Source organism: Pinus tabuliformis, chromosome 7 (assembly GCF_031772625.1).
Source record: "Pinus tabuliformis cultivar Carrire ecotype Pingquan chromosome 7, CPIR1, whole genome shotgun sequence".
NCBI classification, from domain to species: domain Eukaryota; kingdom Viridiplantae; phylum Streptophyta; class Pinopsida; order Pinales; family Pinaceae; genus Pinus; species Pinus tabuliformis.
Genome location: NC_142293.1, coordinates 1,156,729,633 through 1,156,748,417, shown reverse-complemented (window position 1 = coordinate 1,156,748,417; position 18,785 = coordinate 1,156,729,633). Strand labels below are relative to the sequence as shown.

Here is an 18,785-nt window from a genome sequence, read left to right as displayed (position 1 = left end):
GCACAATATTAATACAAAGTGATTTCATGAAATTTCCTCTTTAATTCTCCATAATTACTTATAAACACCTTTTCTAATTTCATTACATCACGTTTGAAATGTTTCTTTTATGCTCAATTGATATTAAATAATTATTGATCATTGAGAAAGAGACATTACATAGTAACTGGGAGCCTAACTCAAATTGAGTGAAATTTGTTTTCTAATACACATTTATAACACATCCCTTACACACATTGGTGGTTCTTCCTATATATTTATAAGACACATTAAAAATAAATGCATTAAAAGTCAAACACGTGAAAAACATTAATGATCCTATGTTTTTAGAATATCAATTCTTTTCAAATGTATAACACACTTATGCATACATGAGAAGTAGTTGTGCATTGGTACACCTTACTATATTAAATACACCACATAAATTGTATTTAAAAAAAACAAAAAAAAACACCTATCTCCAATAGCTTTTAGTTATATCACACATCCAATTAAACCTTCATAACACCTTCATTGTTATCAGTAAAGATCTTTACATATTTTTATTTTTAAATTTTTTTCCTCTTAATCTTATAATACTAAAATCCAATTCTAAAATTTCACTAATTATGTTTTCCTTATATTATATATTCTCGTCCTTTTATAAATCAATTCCTCAATTTGCAAATCTATTCTATACTATAGACCTTAGTGAATTCACATATTTGGAAAACTAGTGCAACTTTGAAAACAATTTTAAAAATCTTTAAGTGACCCACAATAGAATGAAGTAACAGGAAAATCAACAATACAATGAAAGAAAATTTAAGGTGCTTATAAGAATCATAAAAATCATAAGAATCATAAAAATCAACTAAATTATAGTTTTATAATAAATTGATATTTTTATTATTACTATTAATTATAAAAAATAACTAATATATAAATTAAACATATATATTTAGAAAAGCATGTAACAAAATTCTTGGTTATGGAGATTTAACCTAGTTTTATAATAAGATTTTCAAATTGTAAATAGGTTTTGTTACAATGACATGGGTCAATACCATGACTTATTAACACCACATGCTCAAAAAACAGTGAAACATTTTCATATGACATTTTTTTAAATAACCAATTTAATTAGAAGAGAAAAATGTGAATCACAACTTTTTAGATAAATCTAAACTTTTGATTTATCACTACTATTAAAAATATTTTAAAGTATTCTATAGAGGTTAAATCTTCTACCATTATCTTAATCCACCTAAAAATGACGAAAAAATTGAGAGTTGAACTAAAATACAAATTAGCTCAGCCATATTAGCAATACATCAATTGACATAATTTCCTCAAGGCCAGCTTTAAACGCCCTTCGGACATTCTGAAAATGCATTAAAGAGACCACTTCCTTTTGTCTTTCAATCTCAACTTTTTGCCACAGGTTTTGGGTTATATGGATTCGTATTATTTATTTGTGTATAGCATATTAAATCTATTTCACCGATTAACTGGATTATGCTGACAGAGAAATTAATAAGCCTTTTCTGTTCACCACATACAGTGATTACATTTGATTACGGTTTCCAACTTGCTTCCATAGTCCATCACTCGTCAGTTTGATGGGTAGACGTAATATGATCAAATTCCAACTCTGACCGGATGGCAAGTGTGCTTTGAACTGCCCAGAATTTCCGTCAGTTTTGATGGTATCACTGCATAGCGGACATGTAAACTTCGGGGAATTTTCTCTACGTTGAATATAGAAGAAATTTAGAATAAAATTCTATCTACTCTCTGCTTTTAAAAGTCCATGATTCAAGTGGGCCGTTCGCACGTCCATCCGTTTTGGTAACAGCCTCCGTTGAATTTGACTTTCAATTGCACGCACATGTCGAATTTCAGTCTTTGTTTCATCGCGGGCTATCTTGATCTTCACGTCTCCAGCCGTCAGACATTACGTTCTCTATGCCTCATTCATGACATTATAAATGCAATGGCTTCCCCTCGCTCCACACAAAGTAGTCGCTTGTAAAAGCTACAATCGCCTCTGGTTGTGCATAATTCGTTCAGAAGCAACCGAAACACACAGAGGTGCTAAGTGGCATATAGTTGCCATAAAGCCAACGATAATTGCGAATTGGGATTTTCAGGTAAATATATATAGATGGACAGCCAAACATCACAACAGCAACAACACGTTCCTAAGGGATTGTCTGCAAGAGGAGCCCCTCTTTCATCGTTGGCGACGTCTAATGCTCATGGGGAAGACTCTCCCTATTTTGACGGCTGGAAGGAGTATGACGCTAATCCCTACCATCCAATAAACAACCCATCCGGAATCATCCAAATGGGCTTGGCAGAGAATCAGGTAGATAACATCACATATCTATTCATATATATTCTCTCATTTCTCACCCGCATTTGTGCTGGAAACCAATTTTGAGCGCGACGAGTTAGACGATACTTAACCTGTTTCAAATTGCATGCAGCTGTCATTCGATTTGCTGAAAAGCTGGTTACTTGAGCATCCGAAGGCATCGATCTGCGCCGAGGAGGGCGTGTCAAGTTTTAAGGAAATCGCTCTCTATCAAGATTACCATGGCTTCCCCGGATGCAGAAAGGTATAGAATTGTAACTCGTTTACAAACTTGGCATGTTCCCAACTGAGCTTGAATTTCTTTCCTGTTAATCAAACAGTACATGTGAAATGCGAGCCTGTAAAAAATGTAATTAACCGAATGCCAGTGTCTCTGCGACGGAGTTAATGCTTAATGACTTACCATGGTTACTATGGTTAACGTTTGACTCAGGCAATTGCTATGTTTATGGAAGAAGTTGGAGGAAGAAAAGCAAAGTTTGAAAGAGATAGAATTGTTCTCACTGCAGGAGCAACTGCAGCCCACGAGGTGTTGACATTCTGTCTAGCAGATCCTGGAGAAGCCTTTCTAGTACCAACGCCATATTACCCAGGGTAAGCTGTGATAATCAAGTATGATTTTAGTGCTGCCATCCTGCTATAAAGTTATGGATATATGTGAGCTCAATATATTTCAGTTCAATGCCACATTACGCCATAAAAACGGCAAAATATTTTGAATTGTCCCTCCACTAATCATTGTGTGCTAGAATTTCAAAAGCATGACTGAATGAATCTTTTTGTTTCTGCAGTTTTGACAGAGATCTAAAATGGCGGACAGGAGTGGAGCTCATACCTGTCCACTGCAGTAGTGATAACGGTTTCCAGATAACGGTACCTTCCCTTGAAGCTGCCTATCAGCAGGCCACATCTCAGAATATACGAGTGAAGGGCCTTTTGATAACAAATCCTTCAAACCCATTAGGAACAACTATGGAGGTTACCACTCTAAGAAAGTTGCTTTCTTTTGTGTCAGAGAAGAACATTCATCTTGTTTGCGACGAGATCTATTCGGGATCAGTCTTTTCAACTCCGGAATTCACAAGCATTGCAGAGATTTTAGCCACTGAAAATATTTCGCACAGAGAGCGTGTTCACATTGTTTACAGTCTGTCGAAAGACCTAGGACTGCCGGGCTTCCGAGTCGGAGTAATTTATTCTTACAACGATATGGTGGTTACGGCTGCTCGTAGAATGTCCAGTTTTTCGTTGGTTTCTTCACAGACACAATACCTGATTGCTTCAATGCTATCTGACACGGAATTTGTAAGAAAATATTTAGCCGAGAATAGTAAGAGGCTACGAAAGAGACACGAAATGTTCGTCTCTGGACTGCGTGTGGCTGGCATCACTTGCCTGAATAGCAACGCGGGTTTGTTCTGTTGGGTGGATCTCAGACATCTTCTGCAATCCCGTAACGAAGAAGGAGAGATAAGACTGTGGAAGATAATCTTAAAAGAGATTGGGTTGAACGTTTCTCCCGGTTCTTCTTGCCATTGTAGCGAGCCCGGCTGGTTTAGGTTCTGCTTTGCCAATATGACCGATCAGACGCTGCAAGAATCGGTCAATCGGATTCAGTTCTTCATGTATCGCAGGAGATCGAATGAGCGATATAATGAGGAGGGTACATGTCAGAAAAACCAATTGCATGCAGATGGCGTTAACCAGAAATTCCGTTGGATAAAGCATACTCGCTCATTGATGTTGATCGTTCGTTCATTGAGGGTGATTGTTCAGTGAGATCGATGAATGTCCATACCAACAAATGTCTACGGCAACCAGCCTGGATGTCACACAACGCGATTTGAAAGCTGTGGTTTATTTATATTAACCATTTTTTCAAATGACTTTTAATGCAATCCAAATACGTCTCCCAATTGTTGGGTTACACAGTCTATGATCAGTCGTATGACGATGACATCACTTCTGTTCTTTATATTCTTTGTAAGATTTAAAATTTTCTTATTCTTCATAATAAATATACTTTTTTTAAATTGACTGAAAACCTAGTAGAGAATTTGTATCTTAATCACTCCGCTTCGCTTCATGTCCAAAAGTTGTTGAACCGTCGCAATATCTTGGCGGTAACTTCCTGCGAAGAAGAGCTGCGCGGAGGAAAGTCCGTAGACCTTCCATTAACAACGAAAGGTAAGAAAAGCTGAGTGTTTTCAGATATTGTATTTTTGAAGTTCAGTAAATGAAGTTAATGAATTCAGTTTTTCCGAAAGTTTGTGGGCACTTATTACGGTAGGGTTTAAATATCAATATTGAAATTTTATAAGTTTATATTCAAAGTCAAATAAATTTAAACTAAAAATAAATTTGATTAAAACATTTAATTAAAAAACTCCAAAAATCAAAATAATTAAACTAGGTAAAAATTAATAAATATAAATATATATCAATAAAATTCATACTTACACATATATTATTAAAAAATTGACACATTCCTTTATCAATTTGTATTAAAATAAAGGAATGGAACTCGTCCTTAGAATAACCTTGGGTATGTATATCTTCGGAAATATGATATTTCTTACCTTTCATTAATAAACATTAATATTGATAAATATTAATATTACCTTTTAGTATTATAGTAAATCATTTTTTTTATATTAAGTATAGAAAAGTATTTAAAAAATTATTTTCATATATTTTAAATTTATTTGGTTTTGATTACAACATTTTATATTCATATTAAAAAAATCTTTCATAGCTTTCATTTTTAGATCTCAGCAAAACAAAAGAAATTAAAAGACCCTGAATACCCCCAAAACAAAAAAATTAAGATAGACAGCAAAACCTTGTTCATTAGTTCAACAACATTCAATACCATTAATTAATTTTTTATTTATTAAAACCCTTGTTATTTCTAAAAAGAAGGTTTAAGGTCTATATTTAACAAAGAACTTGGTTTGTCAACTTCTATTTTGACATAGTTGTATATTTTTCCTCCATTTGGAAAATCTTTTACTTTTTCGACCTCATATTACATTTATGGGGAAGGCTCTCGGAAATACGATCTCCTAAGATTTAACCTTGTTATTGCTAATGTGTTATTTCTAGGTTTAATTATTACTACCACGTTTTAATACGATCTCTTAAGATTTAGTCTCTTTGCTAAAATCTTGTTATTGCTAGTGTGTTATTTCTAAGTTTAATTATAATTACCAGTTTTTAATAGATATTTATTACTTTTATATTTGTCTAGAGTATTTTTAACTTATATTCTCGAGTAGTTAATTATATATTTCTTTAAATTTATATTTTTGTTATCTTTTATATTACGTTATATATATTTTGAAGTGTACATGAATATTATATTTTTGGTTTTGAATTATATAATTTTTTAATTAACAATAAATTTATAGTAAAAAATATTTATTTTGTAAATAGAAAATTTTTTATTGAAAATTTTGTAAATAGATATTCTTTTTATTGAAAATTCTAATATTGGAGTATTAGATTTTCCTAATCTAATCTGCACATCCATATAAGTATTAGATTTTTATAATATAATTCCCACATCCATGTACTACAATTTTCTTATGAAAGTCTGTATAAATTGACATATGTGTTATGAGGAAATTCTTCCTATTTCCAAATGAAGATCTTATGGACTTGCCTAAATTCTATGGTATAACAACCTTTGTATTTGGTATTGTCTATCTGGTAGATCTAATACATCAAACCCTTCAACATCAAAGAAAAGTAAAGTGAGAAAATGATCATATGCTTTTATATGAATGTTGTGCATACTATATTGACCAATATTGTCATTGACGACTCCTAAAGATCCTTATTTATCTCTTAATAATTGTATTCCTCACACAATGAATATAAGACACACAAATCCTATATTTCCTAAGAGTGACAGAGTTAGATATATTATAGATCTAGATTGCTGAAGAAAATACAAATTAGAATACATATGTATTAAACATGAAAATTGAAGGGGAAATAATGCAATACACATTAAGATGAAAAACTATAATAGTTATACCTTGAGCACCGCTGCAACTCATAGTAGGAATTTGACTCATCCCGAAATATAATTCCTAGTTGTCTTTTATGTGTTCATCAATTTTGGAATGAGATTCTAGAATGAGATTGTTCCTATTAGTTAGGAGTTTGTTGATTTCTAGTTGGTTGATATATTTTGTCCAACTATTTAGCTTCCTAGATTTGTGTGTGGTTGAGACATTCACTCAACCAAGAGATTGTATGTCCAAAGTAGATTAGCTATCTTGAGACATAGCATGATGTATTTATATTGTATTATTATTTTCATGTGAATATAATTTTGAGTGCATTTAGAAAGTATTTGTTATTATTAGAGATCGTTTGTGCCTAGGACCTTGGCCTCTTCTCGATCAAGGGAAATAAATAATTTGGTGAATGATGTTTGTACATTAATATTTTGGTTTATCCATTCCTTCGAGCTTTCTGATGGTTTGTTTAGCCATCGAACTCTTTTAAAGTTACGTTGACTTGAAGTGAATCCTAGTGGTGATTTGTTTAGTTTTTGACATGTATGAAGGTCGAGTTGGGCAATCCTAGTGGTGATTTGTTTATCTGTTGACCTGTATGAAGGTAGGTTTGGGCAATCCTAGTGGTTATTTGTTTAGTTGTTGACTTGTATGAAGGTCGCGTTGGGCATGAAGTCAAGCCTATTGGTTATTTGTTGAGTTGTCGAGCTATGTGAAGTTCGAGTTGGCATGAAGTTGATCCTCGTGGTGATTTATTGAGTTGTTGACATGTGTGAAGGTCAATTGGGAATGAAGGCAATCTTGTTGGTGATCTGTTGAACTATTGAGTTGCACGAAGGTTGAGTTGGGTGTAGTTATGACCTAGTGTTTTAGTCTAGTCTGTGGAGGATGTGCTTAATGTTAGAAAAATTTTATGGGGGCAGAGGAGAGTATCACTCAGAATTCAGTTGCAGCAAGGTAAGTCTGATGAGAATTCAGTTGTGTCGAGGTAATCCTTATGTTGAGGCATGGAAATTGCAACTACATAGAGGCGTAACAAAACGCATGAAATAAGTCACGGAAAAATAGAGTAAAAGAAAAAAGGGTTGCGGTAAATTTACTCATGAATGTTTAAGACCACATCACAACATAACATACTCTCTATTATATTATAAAACATAGGAAAATACATTCATGTGATAAATGGAGGCTGCAGCGCCAAGTGAAAATACAAAAGACTTACTATGATTTATGCATCACTAGGGCTGCAGAGTAAATGTCTGTAAAACTCTGTAAAACTAGTTTTCATGTGCCCACCAATATTTTCTCCACAATTTTCTCCTCACTACCTCACAGAGACTCTCGATCTCTAACTTGCCCAACATCACAAATGACTTTTACATCCATATTTATCTCAACATACAAATTTGATATTAATACATGACCGAGAAAATATTTAATACACAACCTGGGGATTTTACATAATAAATGGTTTTTTGAACTTGCAGGTGTTATGGAGTGCGGGCAACAATCGCGGAGTAAAGGTTTGCCCATATATATTTACCAAAATTTATTAAATGTCTTAAACTCTTTGTTGTGTTGCGGAATGGTCAGTGTTGTACTTCTGCTCTGACTTCAGCCCTTTCACCTGCAAACAAAATCGCAACCATGCAGCAGTTGACTAGGAAAGCACGGTGTTTGTCAGTGTGTTTAAGGCGGTGGTTGGGATTATTATTTCCAACACTCCCCTCAATCACAGCTACCATCATTGACAATTCTCAAACACTCTCTGAGATGAACAAAACTTTCACGTGCCAATGGCTTTGTGAAAATATCAACAAATTGTTCCTATGGCCTACAATTCTGCAACACAATTTCATCATTGTTAATCAACTCTCTGATAAAATGATATTTAACATTAGTATGCTTGTTCCTCTTTTGAAAAACATAATTCTTTCATAATGCAATTGCTGATGTGTTGTCACATAAAATAGTTATAGTTCCTTATTGGTCATGGTGAGGATCCCTCAATATCCTTCTTATCCAAATTGCCTGACACACTGTTGTTGTTGCGGAAACATATTCAGCTTATGTTGTTGACAATGAAACTATTGGTTGCTTCTTGGATGCCCATGAAATGGCTCTAGAACCAAAATGAAAAACATATCCTGACGTGCTCTTTCTGTCATCGCCACTTCCTTCTCAATCACTGTAGTGTAAACAACAAGCCTGAAATCATATGTTGCAGTGTATAAAACACCATACTGTTTTGTCCCATTGACGTACCTTAGAATTATTTTCACTGCTTGACAATGTGTCTCCTTGGGTGTCTCCATGAACCTCAACACTAAACCCAATGCATACATTATATCCCGCCTAGTGGTGGTCACATACATCAAGATGCCTATCATGATTTTGTATAATGTCTAATCGATATTGCTGATGCAATCTTCTTTGCTCAAATTCAACCCCATGACAGTTGGAGTTGGTGCGGGCTTGTTGTTCTGCATCTTAAACCTCTCCAAAATGTCTGCTACATACTCTGCTTGAGAGATAAAAATGCCATTTTCCATTTTCTTTACTTCTATGCCCAAAAGATACCTTAACAACCCCAAGTTAGTCATTTCAAATTCACTTTTCATGACTTCTTTGAAATCAACAGTGAGGAAATCATCACTGCCTGTAAAAATCAAATCGCCTACATATAAGACAACAATAATAAACTTACCATCACTCCCTTTGATGTAGAGAGTAGGCTCACCGTCACACTTGTCGAAACCATTGTCCAAAAACTAGGGATCTATCCTGTTGTACCATGCACATGGTGCTTGCTTCAACCCATAAAGAGCTTTCCTGAATCGATACACTTTGTCTTCTTGACCTTCTACCTCATAACTAGGCAGTTGCTCAACATACACTTCCCCTTTTAGAACTCCATTGAAGAACACTGATTTTACGTCCATTTGATACACTTTCCATTTATATTGCGTGGTAGTCGCCAGAATTGTACACACTATCTCCATCCTCACGACTGGTCCAAACGTCTCTTAATAATCTCTTCCATGCTGCTGCATATATCCTTTGACAAATAGCCTTTCTTTGCACCTTTCAATCTTCCCATTAACATTGCTCTTGGTCTTATGGATCCACTTCACTCCCATGACTTCTTTTCTTTGTGGAAGGTTCACTAACTCCCATGTGTCATTCTTGTCTATTTCTCCTATTTCTTCCTCCATTGCCGCAACCCATTTTTCTTCTTTGACTGCATCCTCAAAATGCATTGGGTAATCTACATGAAAAAAAAAGGCAAATAAGGAATTCTGACTAGCGCTGCTATCAACCTCATCTTGCTCATAAATCTCATTTAAATTTCTGCATTTTGGTTTTCTTGTGCTTCCTAAAGATCATCTTGACATGTTAATTGGGTTTTGCTTTGTGGCGTGCTCGGAGAAACACTTTCTTGACTGGGTGATGTTGTCTAATCATTTGTTGATGGTGTTACTTGTTGCCTACTTTGTTGCACTTGAATAGGAGTAGAGGGAGTCATTGTTAAGGAATTACTTGCTGCTGTTAATTCCTCTTTGTCCTCATGTGGTATACAAGCTTTGACATTGACTCTCTTCTCTAAATTTCCATCCCATGGTTCTTCTTCTATGAGCTGCACATCTCTGCTGATTATAATTTCTTGGTTGATGGATTGTAGAGCTTGTATGCATTGGATTCATCACTATATCCAACAAATATGCATTTCTCCCCCTTGCTGTCCAACTTATTCCTCAACTCATCCAGTACATGTGTATATGCCATAGATCCAAAGACTCTCATGTGAGTGACACTATGCTTTCTTCCACTCCATGCGTCTTCAGGAACCACGTTATGGACACTTTTGGTTGGACATCTATTCAAGACATATGTTGCACAAGCGACAACTTCAAACCGATAATCATTTGGCAAATGATTTTCCTTCAACATACACCTTGCCATTTCCATAATGATCCTATTCTTTCTTTTCGCTACGCCATTTTGCTGAGGTGTATATCTTGTTGTAAATTTCTTATTCTTGTAGAAATATTTCAGCACTGGAACCCCAATCACATATGTCCATAAACCAAGGGCTTCTAAGTCCCTAAAAGTGTTGTTTCATACCCTAAAGGAGAAAGGTTAGCTGATTACATCATCCCCCAGAAGTTCTCCATGAAAAACCACTCAGAACAGGTCAAAGCAGGACCATACAGACTGCCTAGTGCTAAGGGTGCGATGCATCTCACCTTCCACATGCAAAAAGTACGATGCATACTGGAAAGCCCTTCTATAGGGTGCGATGAGTGAGAGCAGACAAATGGCACAAGCAGTTTGCTAGGTGGAGACCCTGAGAATCTTCTAGAAGCTGCTCATTTGACACTTGCCTCCATAAATTCGCCCAAGGATGAGGAAGAGATCATGAAATCTCCAAGTGGAACCAAGAACTATCAGAGAGATGCCACTAATCAAAATCCCAGAAGCTGACTCACACGCTACAAATATCTATATATGGATCCCTCATCCCAGAGATCCAGAGGTTGGAATTTGCTAATTTGCAAAGAAGTGTTGTTGGTTTCTCTTTGAAAACATTGTTGGGTGATCTTGCTTTGTATGAGGTGAAGAGGGCTTTCAAGCTGGGAGGATGACACTGGGTCAAACCATGTGGTTGTAGTCCTCTCTTCTACTACTTTTATCAATAAATCTATTCGAGTTTTCCTCCATATTCTTGTCTATCTCTGAATATTGTGTTGATATATGCATTTGTATGGTCAATATATATTTGATCGTATATTGTCTACAGTGATAGATCTCTATGCTTTGATGGTATTATGCTGTTGTGATTCTAGAGGTGCTCTTTAAAGCAAGACAAGTAAGGAAGCAGTAGCGAGATCCTGTCGAAGGGGAAAGGAAACAAGAAAGGAGCCAAGCAGAAGACTGAGGTTGGTACTCTCTGCTTCTCTCATCTGTCTCTCGTAAAGGAAAACACAAGTAACTTTATTTTATTTGTTTCTAAGATAGCTACCCATCTTAGTGGGACTAGAAGTTCTGAATAGACACTAGTTTTCCTGGTAACAAAATGGTGACTCCACTGGGGACGAATTAGTTTGATTGCTTGTCTCTATTTGTTTGATTCATAAACCACAGATGGAGCTTGAAGTTAAGCCAGCTAGCCTTCGAATTGCATTTGCTATGCAAGTGCAAAGTAGATCAACGCTGCTTCAGTCAATCTCCAGGTTTGTTTATGAACTGAAAAATTGACTTGAAAACATCCTAAGTGCCCTAGAGGTAGCTCAAGTAACCTCATTAGATCAGCCCCTATACCTTTTATTTACTAACTATCATTAGCTCGACTTAAATCCTTGAACTAAGCTACAAACTGTGACCAAAAACCAAGTTAAAGTCTTGTCCCTGGACCATCACACCTTCTCTTCTTGGCAATCTGGATGCATTGCACCTCCCGTGTGTGGTAGGTGATATACATCCTTGTTTCCCTGTGTTACAGGTGCGATGATCAAATAAGACTGTTTCTACCTCCAGATATTGGTTTTTTCTTCACTGTCTTCAGCTTTATTGAGGAGTTTTACTGTCTATGATCAGTAGACCACTGTTGAAACCCACTTCCTTTGCATCATCCAGCCTCCATTGTACAAATATTTGTGAATGTTTTTTATGTATTTTTTGCCATTCACAGTTCTCATTTACAAAATGGTAGCTTAATCGAACAGTCGTCTTTTGATTTGAAAGTGTTGCAAGTGTTGTTTTTAGTCAAGGAAAAAAAATCCTTCTCTTTCTAATAGTCGATTACACTGTTACTCTTGCATTTGATCTGAATTAATAGTATTTCAAGTGTCAAAAGAATTTTTAAATTCAAAATCACAAAGTGTCGTCTTGTCTCCTTTTCGTTTTTGGAAAGAAAATCGTTAGTATTGTCGCTTTGAAAGAAGATATAATTTAGACTTGTACTTAGCATTCTTTTTGTCATTCACACATTAAGAAAGAGGAAAACAAATACATGCATGTGCATTTGCATTTAGACTGCTTATTGATTTTGATTTAGGACATTGCATCTAGTGTGTGCTCTCTGCACTATGTTGAAAGGATTTCACTTCTCTTTCCTTGGTAGCTAGGATTTTCATTGCAGAAAGAAGAGTAAAAAACTGCTTATCATCTTAGATTGCATATTTAGGAGTTTTATATCTACATCAAGTGGGGAACCTTAAAGGCAAACTTCTTAAGAAAGATCAACTATAAAATAAATTCAATGAACATAAAAACACTTTGGAACCTAATGCACAACATCTAGAAGTCTAGGCTAGAGATGTATTCTGACATCGTAAAGCCTGGTAACTGTCGCTTTCATCGTAGGTTGGGTGATTCCTCCTCTTTGAGACGAAAAGTTCCAGTACGGACTTGTGCTCCCACGTACTATCGAGTATATATTGGGAGACCACAACATGCTATATCCTTTATCCTTAGGAAGCCATGTCTGTTGCCCTATCAATCGCAATGCACTAAACACAACATTCGAGAAGATTGACTGCCGTACCATAAAAAGTATTCTGCAGTTTTGCAATTGGTTTGGTAATCCCTCTGTCTAGATTTCTAGAGTAGTCTCTTTTGTTCCTTTTCAGACTCCTTAAAGGAAAAGGACCATCTAAGCACTTGTCAGTTCAGGCTCGTTAAAAATCAAAGGCGACTAGAGTCATCTTTAGCTTTTTCTCGACTCTTAAAAATTGAAAAAGCAAGCTGTGTCAAAGCATCTAAAATTTATTTTAATAGGAATAATGTCATTGTTCCCTCATTGATCTTAGGTTGAGAAAATGGAGTCCACCAACCAAGGATTTCCCCTTGGGGGGAATCCTAGTTCTTTCTCCTCTTGGGGAGATGTTGGTGCACCTATTATGGCCACATTGTCCCTTCTAGGACTGACAATTGGCCTGCCTGTATGGCTTTTCTCAACCTCTGTTGTTCAAAGCACCGTGATTCTTGAGCAATCAAAACAACAACTAGGTGATACGAGAGTTACCCCCCAACATTCTACTTCATTTGTTTCTCCCTCTCCTTCTTCCTCTTCACTTGGTGAAGATAGTAAAGCTAAAAACCGAGTAACTGAGAAGAAGAAGAAAGGGAAGTAGAAGAAGAAGAAGGAGCCAATGGAAAAAAGGGGCAGTTGTGCATCGTCTAGCGAAAATCCACACACTACACCATCCAGACCTAAATCTCCATGTGTCATCTACAAAGGGGACCACTATCATCGAGATTGTCCTTACATCCCATAGATCTCAAGGGACTAGTCTCCCCGCTTGGACAATCTGGTGTCGTCAACCTCTGATGATCATGTTGAGAGTACACCGTCAACTAGTGAAAATGAAGTCATCGGACAGAAAGGAAAATCTAAATTTCATTGCAGATTGTGTGAAGGCGATCATACCCTCCACCATTGTCCCTTCCTGGACGAACCTAAAAGTGTCTTGGATAACCGTCCTACGTCATCACAGCGACTCCCTCTTAGATACAAGAAACTCTTGCCGATTCCATTGCTAGTTGAAAATTCGACTGACGCACCTTTGTTGTCGGTCGAAGCACCTATCATTGAAAATAAACCCTCTGAGTCGACATCGGACCAAAATCAATAGGTCGAGATGGTAGTCAACCCCATCTTGTCTTCAGAGGATTTACCTTCAGATGATACAGTCACCAAAGAGAATGAAAACGACACCGTTCAAATTATTTTCATAGAGAAAGACTCTGATGAACATGGGGGCAATTTAACCATTCCTTTACTGCAGGAAGGAAGTTCGTCAGAGATGTATTCGACTGTTTATGTAGTCCCACCTCCAAGCAACCCAGTTGTCTCCTTCGATTGGAATCTACTAGGCATACCCCATTTACCATCTAATGTACCATTTGAATCATAGTGCAAACTTACATAATGGTCATGGTTGGTACCATCATAGATGAAGGGGCTTCTGTGGGTATCCTTTCCTCAACTCCTTGGAAAGTTCTTGTTTTTCCATCACTTTTTCCTGAGATGTGAAATCTTACAGGCTTCGACAAAAGAACCAGTCGACCGTTAGGGATCCTTCTAAATTTTTCTATAACTTTGAGAAGGAAAACCATTTATCTGAACGTAATGGTAGTCCAAGGACCTTTAGATTACAATCTACTCCTTGGGTGTGACTACATTTATAGCAGGGGAGCTATTGTTTCCTCACTCTTTCGAGTGATGTGTTTTCTGCATGAAGGAAGAGTGGTCCAGCTCGTAGACCAACTTTCATTCCCCGGTTCACACATAGCTAATAGTCAAATTTCATCCCTAACAAGTATTTTTACGCAAGGAATGTCTCACCAATATCTTGCCATCCACCTGATGAACGTGAGTGATTCGGTGGTTGTGACTGAAACCCAGGGGGCATGCACCCTGGTCTGCATCGACAGGAAAACTTCAGGTATAGGGTAGTTTCCGCGAAGGATATATGACTACTCCAACAAACCCATCCATTTAGGAAAATGGGATTAGAATGGAATAAGACACCTCTGTCAGAAGGTATGCCTTTCCCGATAGAGAAAATGTTTTGTCTGCAAATTGAAGGGTAACCTGGGAAACTCTACTTCGTTATACCTGGGGGCATGCAAACCTTTTTGCGTGAAAGTGAAAAGAAACAATTTTTTTCTTAGTTTGTAGGTTCCTAACCCTTTAAACTCGTAGGATTGGTCATTCGTAGTTTACATAATAAAAGGATTCATAACATAATTTCGAATGGTTCAAGCTCCCTAAAAAATGAACATATCGATGAGACGTCGTTATTATACGACTGGCATGAACTGTTTTACGCAAAGTTCAAGCTCGTTAAAAATTAAACCTAGCAATGAGCATGTGTTCCACCAGAGTTTAAGCTCATTAAAAAATGAACCCACCTCTGGTAAATAACCATTGTGAAAGCATTATCATCAACTTTTGAGCCTTGGTCGTGTTCTTACTATCACCTCCACTCGGTTTTAGTCGATCATACGCCTCCATTTGATTGTTTACCCCTTTTGAGGAACAATTGTGACGAGTGATTCTATTAGCCATCTTCTTAACAATGCCATGATTAAAAAGTTCCAACCCTCACCTGGAACCAGCTGCTACCCAAAATATCACTCGTTCCTCAAAAACGAGTCTCCTTTAATCTCTTTTCATCTGACTCGTAAAATATGAAAATATTGTCGAGCAATTGGCCTCTCCAGCTTGTTAAAGTGATTGGAAGTGTTATCCCTCCTCTAGATTTTAATCCTTTTGGACCCGAGGGATTATTGCACAAAAAGATCGAGCGTTTGTCTTGTTCTGCTCGTTAAAACTATCAAAAAGACATCTCTTCCACATTGTTTTATACTTTTTTTAGACTTAAGGGATTATATTACGAAAAACGAATATTGGAGTTTCCTTTTCGTCTCTTTTCAGACTCTGTAAAATTGAAAAGGACTGAGTTATCCTTGTCGTTAAACTCGTTAAAACAATAGCACAAACTTGTCCATTCAGACAAGAGTGAGTTTCACTGTCGCTAGGCTCGTTAAAACAGAGCGACAGGTTTGCCTGAAGGGAAAATTATAGAACAAGCATATTTTATCCTCCTCAAGCTTGACAAAAATAAAGAGGTACTGGTCAGAAATGACTGGGGAAAATTGGGAAGAAAACTTGAAGAAACTTTATTGGTAGTAGGTCGCTCTTGAACATGACACTTCCCCTCCATCATAATGATTGAGTCAGGTTGGGTTATTCCATTCTCTGGTCATATCACCATTGGTCCACCATACCATCCACTTTTGGGGTTAATGCTACCAATACATTTTAGTGTCACCGATATGTTCAAGATAAGTCGCTCAAAGAATTCACCTACCCAGCTTGTGTCTCATCCATTGCAATACCTTCACGCTTCATTCTTTCATGACCGCCACCCTAAACCTTGTATCATCGGAATGTTTTCACCTCTACAAAATCATTTGCTCCGTTCTATGTCATAGATGTGGGATCCACCAATGCCCTCCTATGACGGGTCACTTCTTGTCGACAACAGCTCATTATCCAAGAACCTGACCTAGGAACAACCCTTTCAGTACTTTGAAGCTTGCATGCCTTAATGGAAATTTTCTCACTTCCGGCGACAGGTCTACATTAATGGCCTTCAACCGAAAGATTTTGTGTGGTGTTCGACATCGACTCATGTATTCACACCACGTGAATTGTACTGGAGTACCTTGAGGGTCATCATCATCATTGCTGATTCCTCTCGCACCTATTAACAGCTTACATCATTGGCTGGTAATCAGGCGATGTCCTTCCATGTTTGACATCAGAACATCTTTTCACATGGATTCACTTGTACTTTCGGGCGAAGATTGAACGAGTTTCGAAGACCCTGGATCTAGTTTCATCCATCCAGGCTATGATATATTCCGGAAAATAAAGACATCAAATGTACATCATTGCTGTCAGATAATCATCCAAACTAAGGGATGATGGCTCTACCACAATCATCAGTCTACACACAGATGGTTGTCTGTCCTATGTACATGAAAATGAATTTATCAAGCTAAGCATGGGAATGCCCGCCTCAGCTAGATCATGAAAATATTATGAAGATAATGTATTGTATTGTATCTTATTATAGGTCATCTTCTAGTTTGAAAAACCTTGGATCCTCATTATAAAGCATTTCACCCGACACCAAAAGATTTACGACCTCATGCTTTAGGGGAAACTGTTATAGATATATTTGGGCACTGCAACCCCAATCACATATGTCCATAAACCAAGGGCTTCTAAGTCCCTAAAAGTGTTGTTTCATACCCTAAAGGAGCAAGGTCAGCTGATTACATCATCTCCCAGAAGTTCTCCATGAAAAACCAAACAGAACTAGTCAAAGAAGGACAATACAAACTACCCATTACTAAGGGTGTGATGCATCTCACCTACCACATGCAAAAAGTGCAATGCATATTGGAAAGCCCTTCTGTAGGGTGTGATGAGCGAGAGCAGACAGATGGCACAAACAATTTGCTAGGTGGAGACCCTGAGAATCTTCTAGAAGCTGCTCATTTAACACTTGCCTCCTTGAATTCACCCAAGGATGAGTAAGAGATCATGAATCTCCAAGTGGAACCAAGAACTATCAGAGAGATGACACTAATGAAAATCCCAGAAGCTGATTCACCCCCCTACAAATATCTATATATGGATCCCTCATCCCAGAGATCTAGAGGTTGGAATTTGGTAATTTGCAAAGAAGTGATGTTGGTTTCTCTTTGAAAACATTGTTGGGTGATCTTGCTTTGTATGAGGTGAAAAGGGCTTTCAAGCTGGGAGGATAACACTGGGTCAGACCAAGTGGTTGTAATCCTCTCTTCTACTACTTTTATCAATAAAGCTATTTGAGTTTTCCTCCATATTCTTGTGTATCTTTGAATATTGTGTTGATATATGCATTTGTATGGTAAATATATATCTTATCCTAATTGTTTACAGTGATAGATCTCTATGCTTTGATGGTATTATGCTGCTATGATTCTACAGATGCTCTTTGAAGCGGGACAAGTAAGGAAGCAGTAGCGAGATCCTGTCGAAGGGGAAAGGAAACAAGTAAGGAGCTAAGCAAAAAACTGAGGTTGGTACTCTCTGCTTCTTTCTCATCTGTCTCTCTTAAAGGAAAACACAAGTAACTTTAGTTTGTTTGTTTCTAAGATAGCTACCCTTCTTAGTGGGACTAGCAGTTCTGAATAGACATTAGTTTTCCTGGTAACAAGTATGAATTCCATGCTCCCTACAAAATCAAGTGAAAGCATTTGAGATTTATTCGTCACCTCTACCAGTTCTGAGCACTTTTATGTAGTGTCCACTTTACTTCTCAAAAAGAGCTTTGTATTGGTGAAAGCAATCAAACACTTCACTTTTATGTTTTAGGAGATAGACCCATATCTTCCTTGTGTAGTCATCTATGAAGCTCAATAGATAGTGGCTGCCACCAATTCATGGTGTCTACATTGGTCCACATAAATTTGAATGGACAATTTCCAGAGGTGTCTTTGTCCTTACTGACTTTCCTGCTGGAAATGTCTCCCTATGTTGCTTGCCCAAAATGCATCCTTCACATAGGCTATTTGGTGTTTCTATGAGTGGAAATCCCTTCAGCATGCCTTTCCTATGCAGCAAATTCAAACCTCCAAAGTTGGGATGTCAAGATCTCAAATGCCATAACCAATATTTGTCTTTAACTTCTACTCGAAAGTTTACTTGTGTGACAGTTGCATCTTTTCTTCCATCCTCTTGTGAGTTCATTGATAGTTGTGCTTGTGTACCTTCTTCCTTTAAATATGATCTTATCTTTAGGGGAACATTTTATTGTTTGTCATCTAAACCT

The 18,785-nt window shown here is 36.9% G+C and overlaps 1 pseudogene across 1 annotated transcript; it reads left to right on the top strand.

Annotated features, from left to right (window-relative positions):
• The first annotated feature begins 2,019 nt into the window (after positions 1–2,019).
• On the top strand, positions 2,020–4,352 carry LOC149251592 (1-aminocyclopropane-1-carboxylate synthase 7-like; annotated as a pseudogene). Its single transcript, XR_016265995.1, has 4 exons — positions 2,020–2,350; positions 2,472–2,603; positions 2,793–2,953; positions 3,151–4,352. The product of XR_016265995.1 is annotated as a 1-aminocyclopropane-1-carboxylate synthase 7-like (transcript).
• Positions 4,353–18,785: the final 14,433 nt, after the last annotated feature.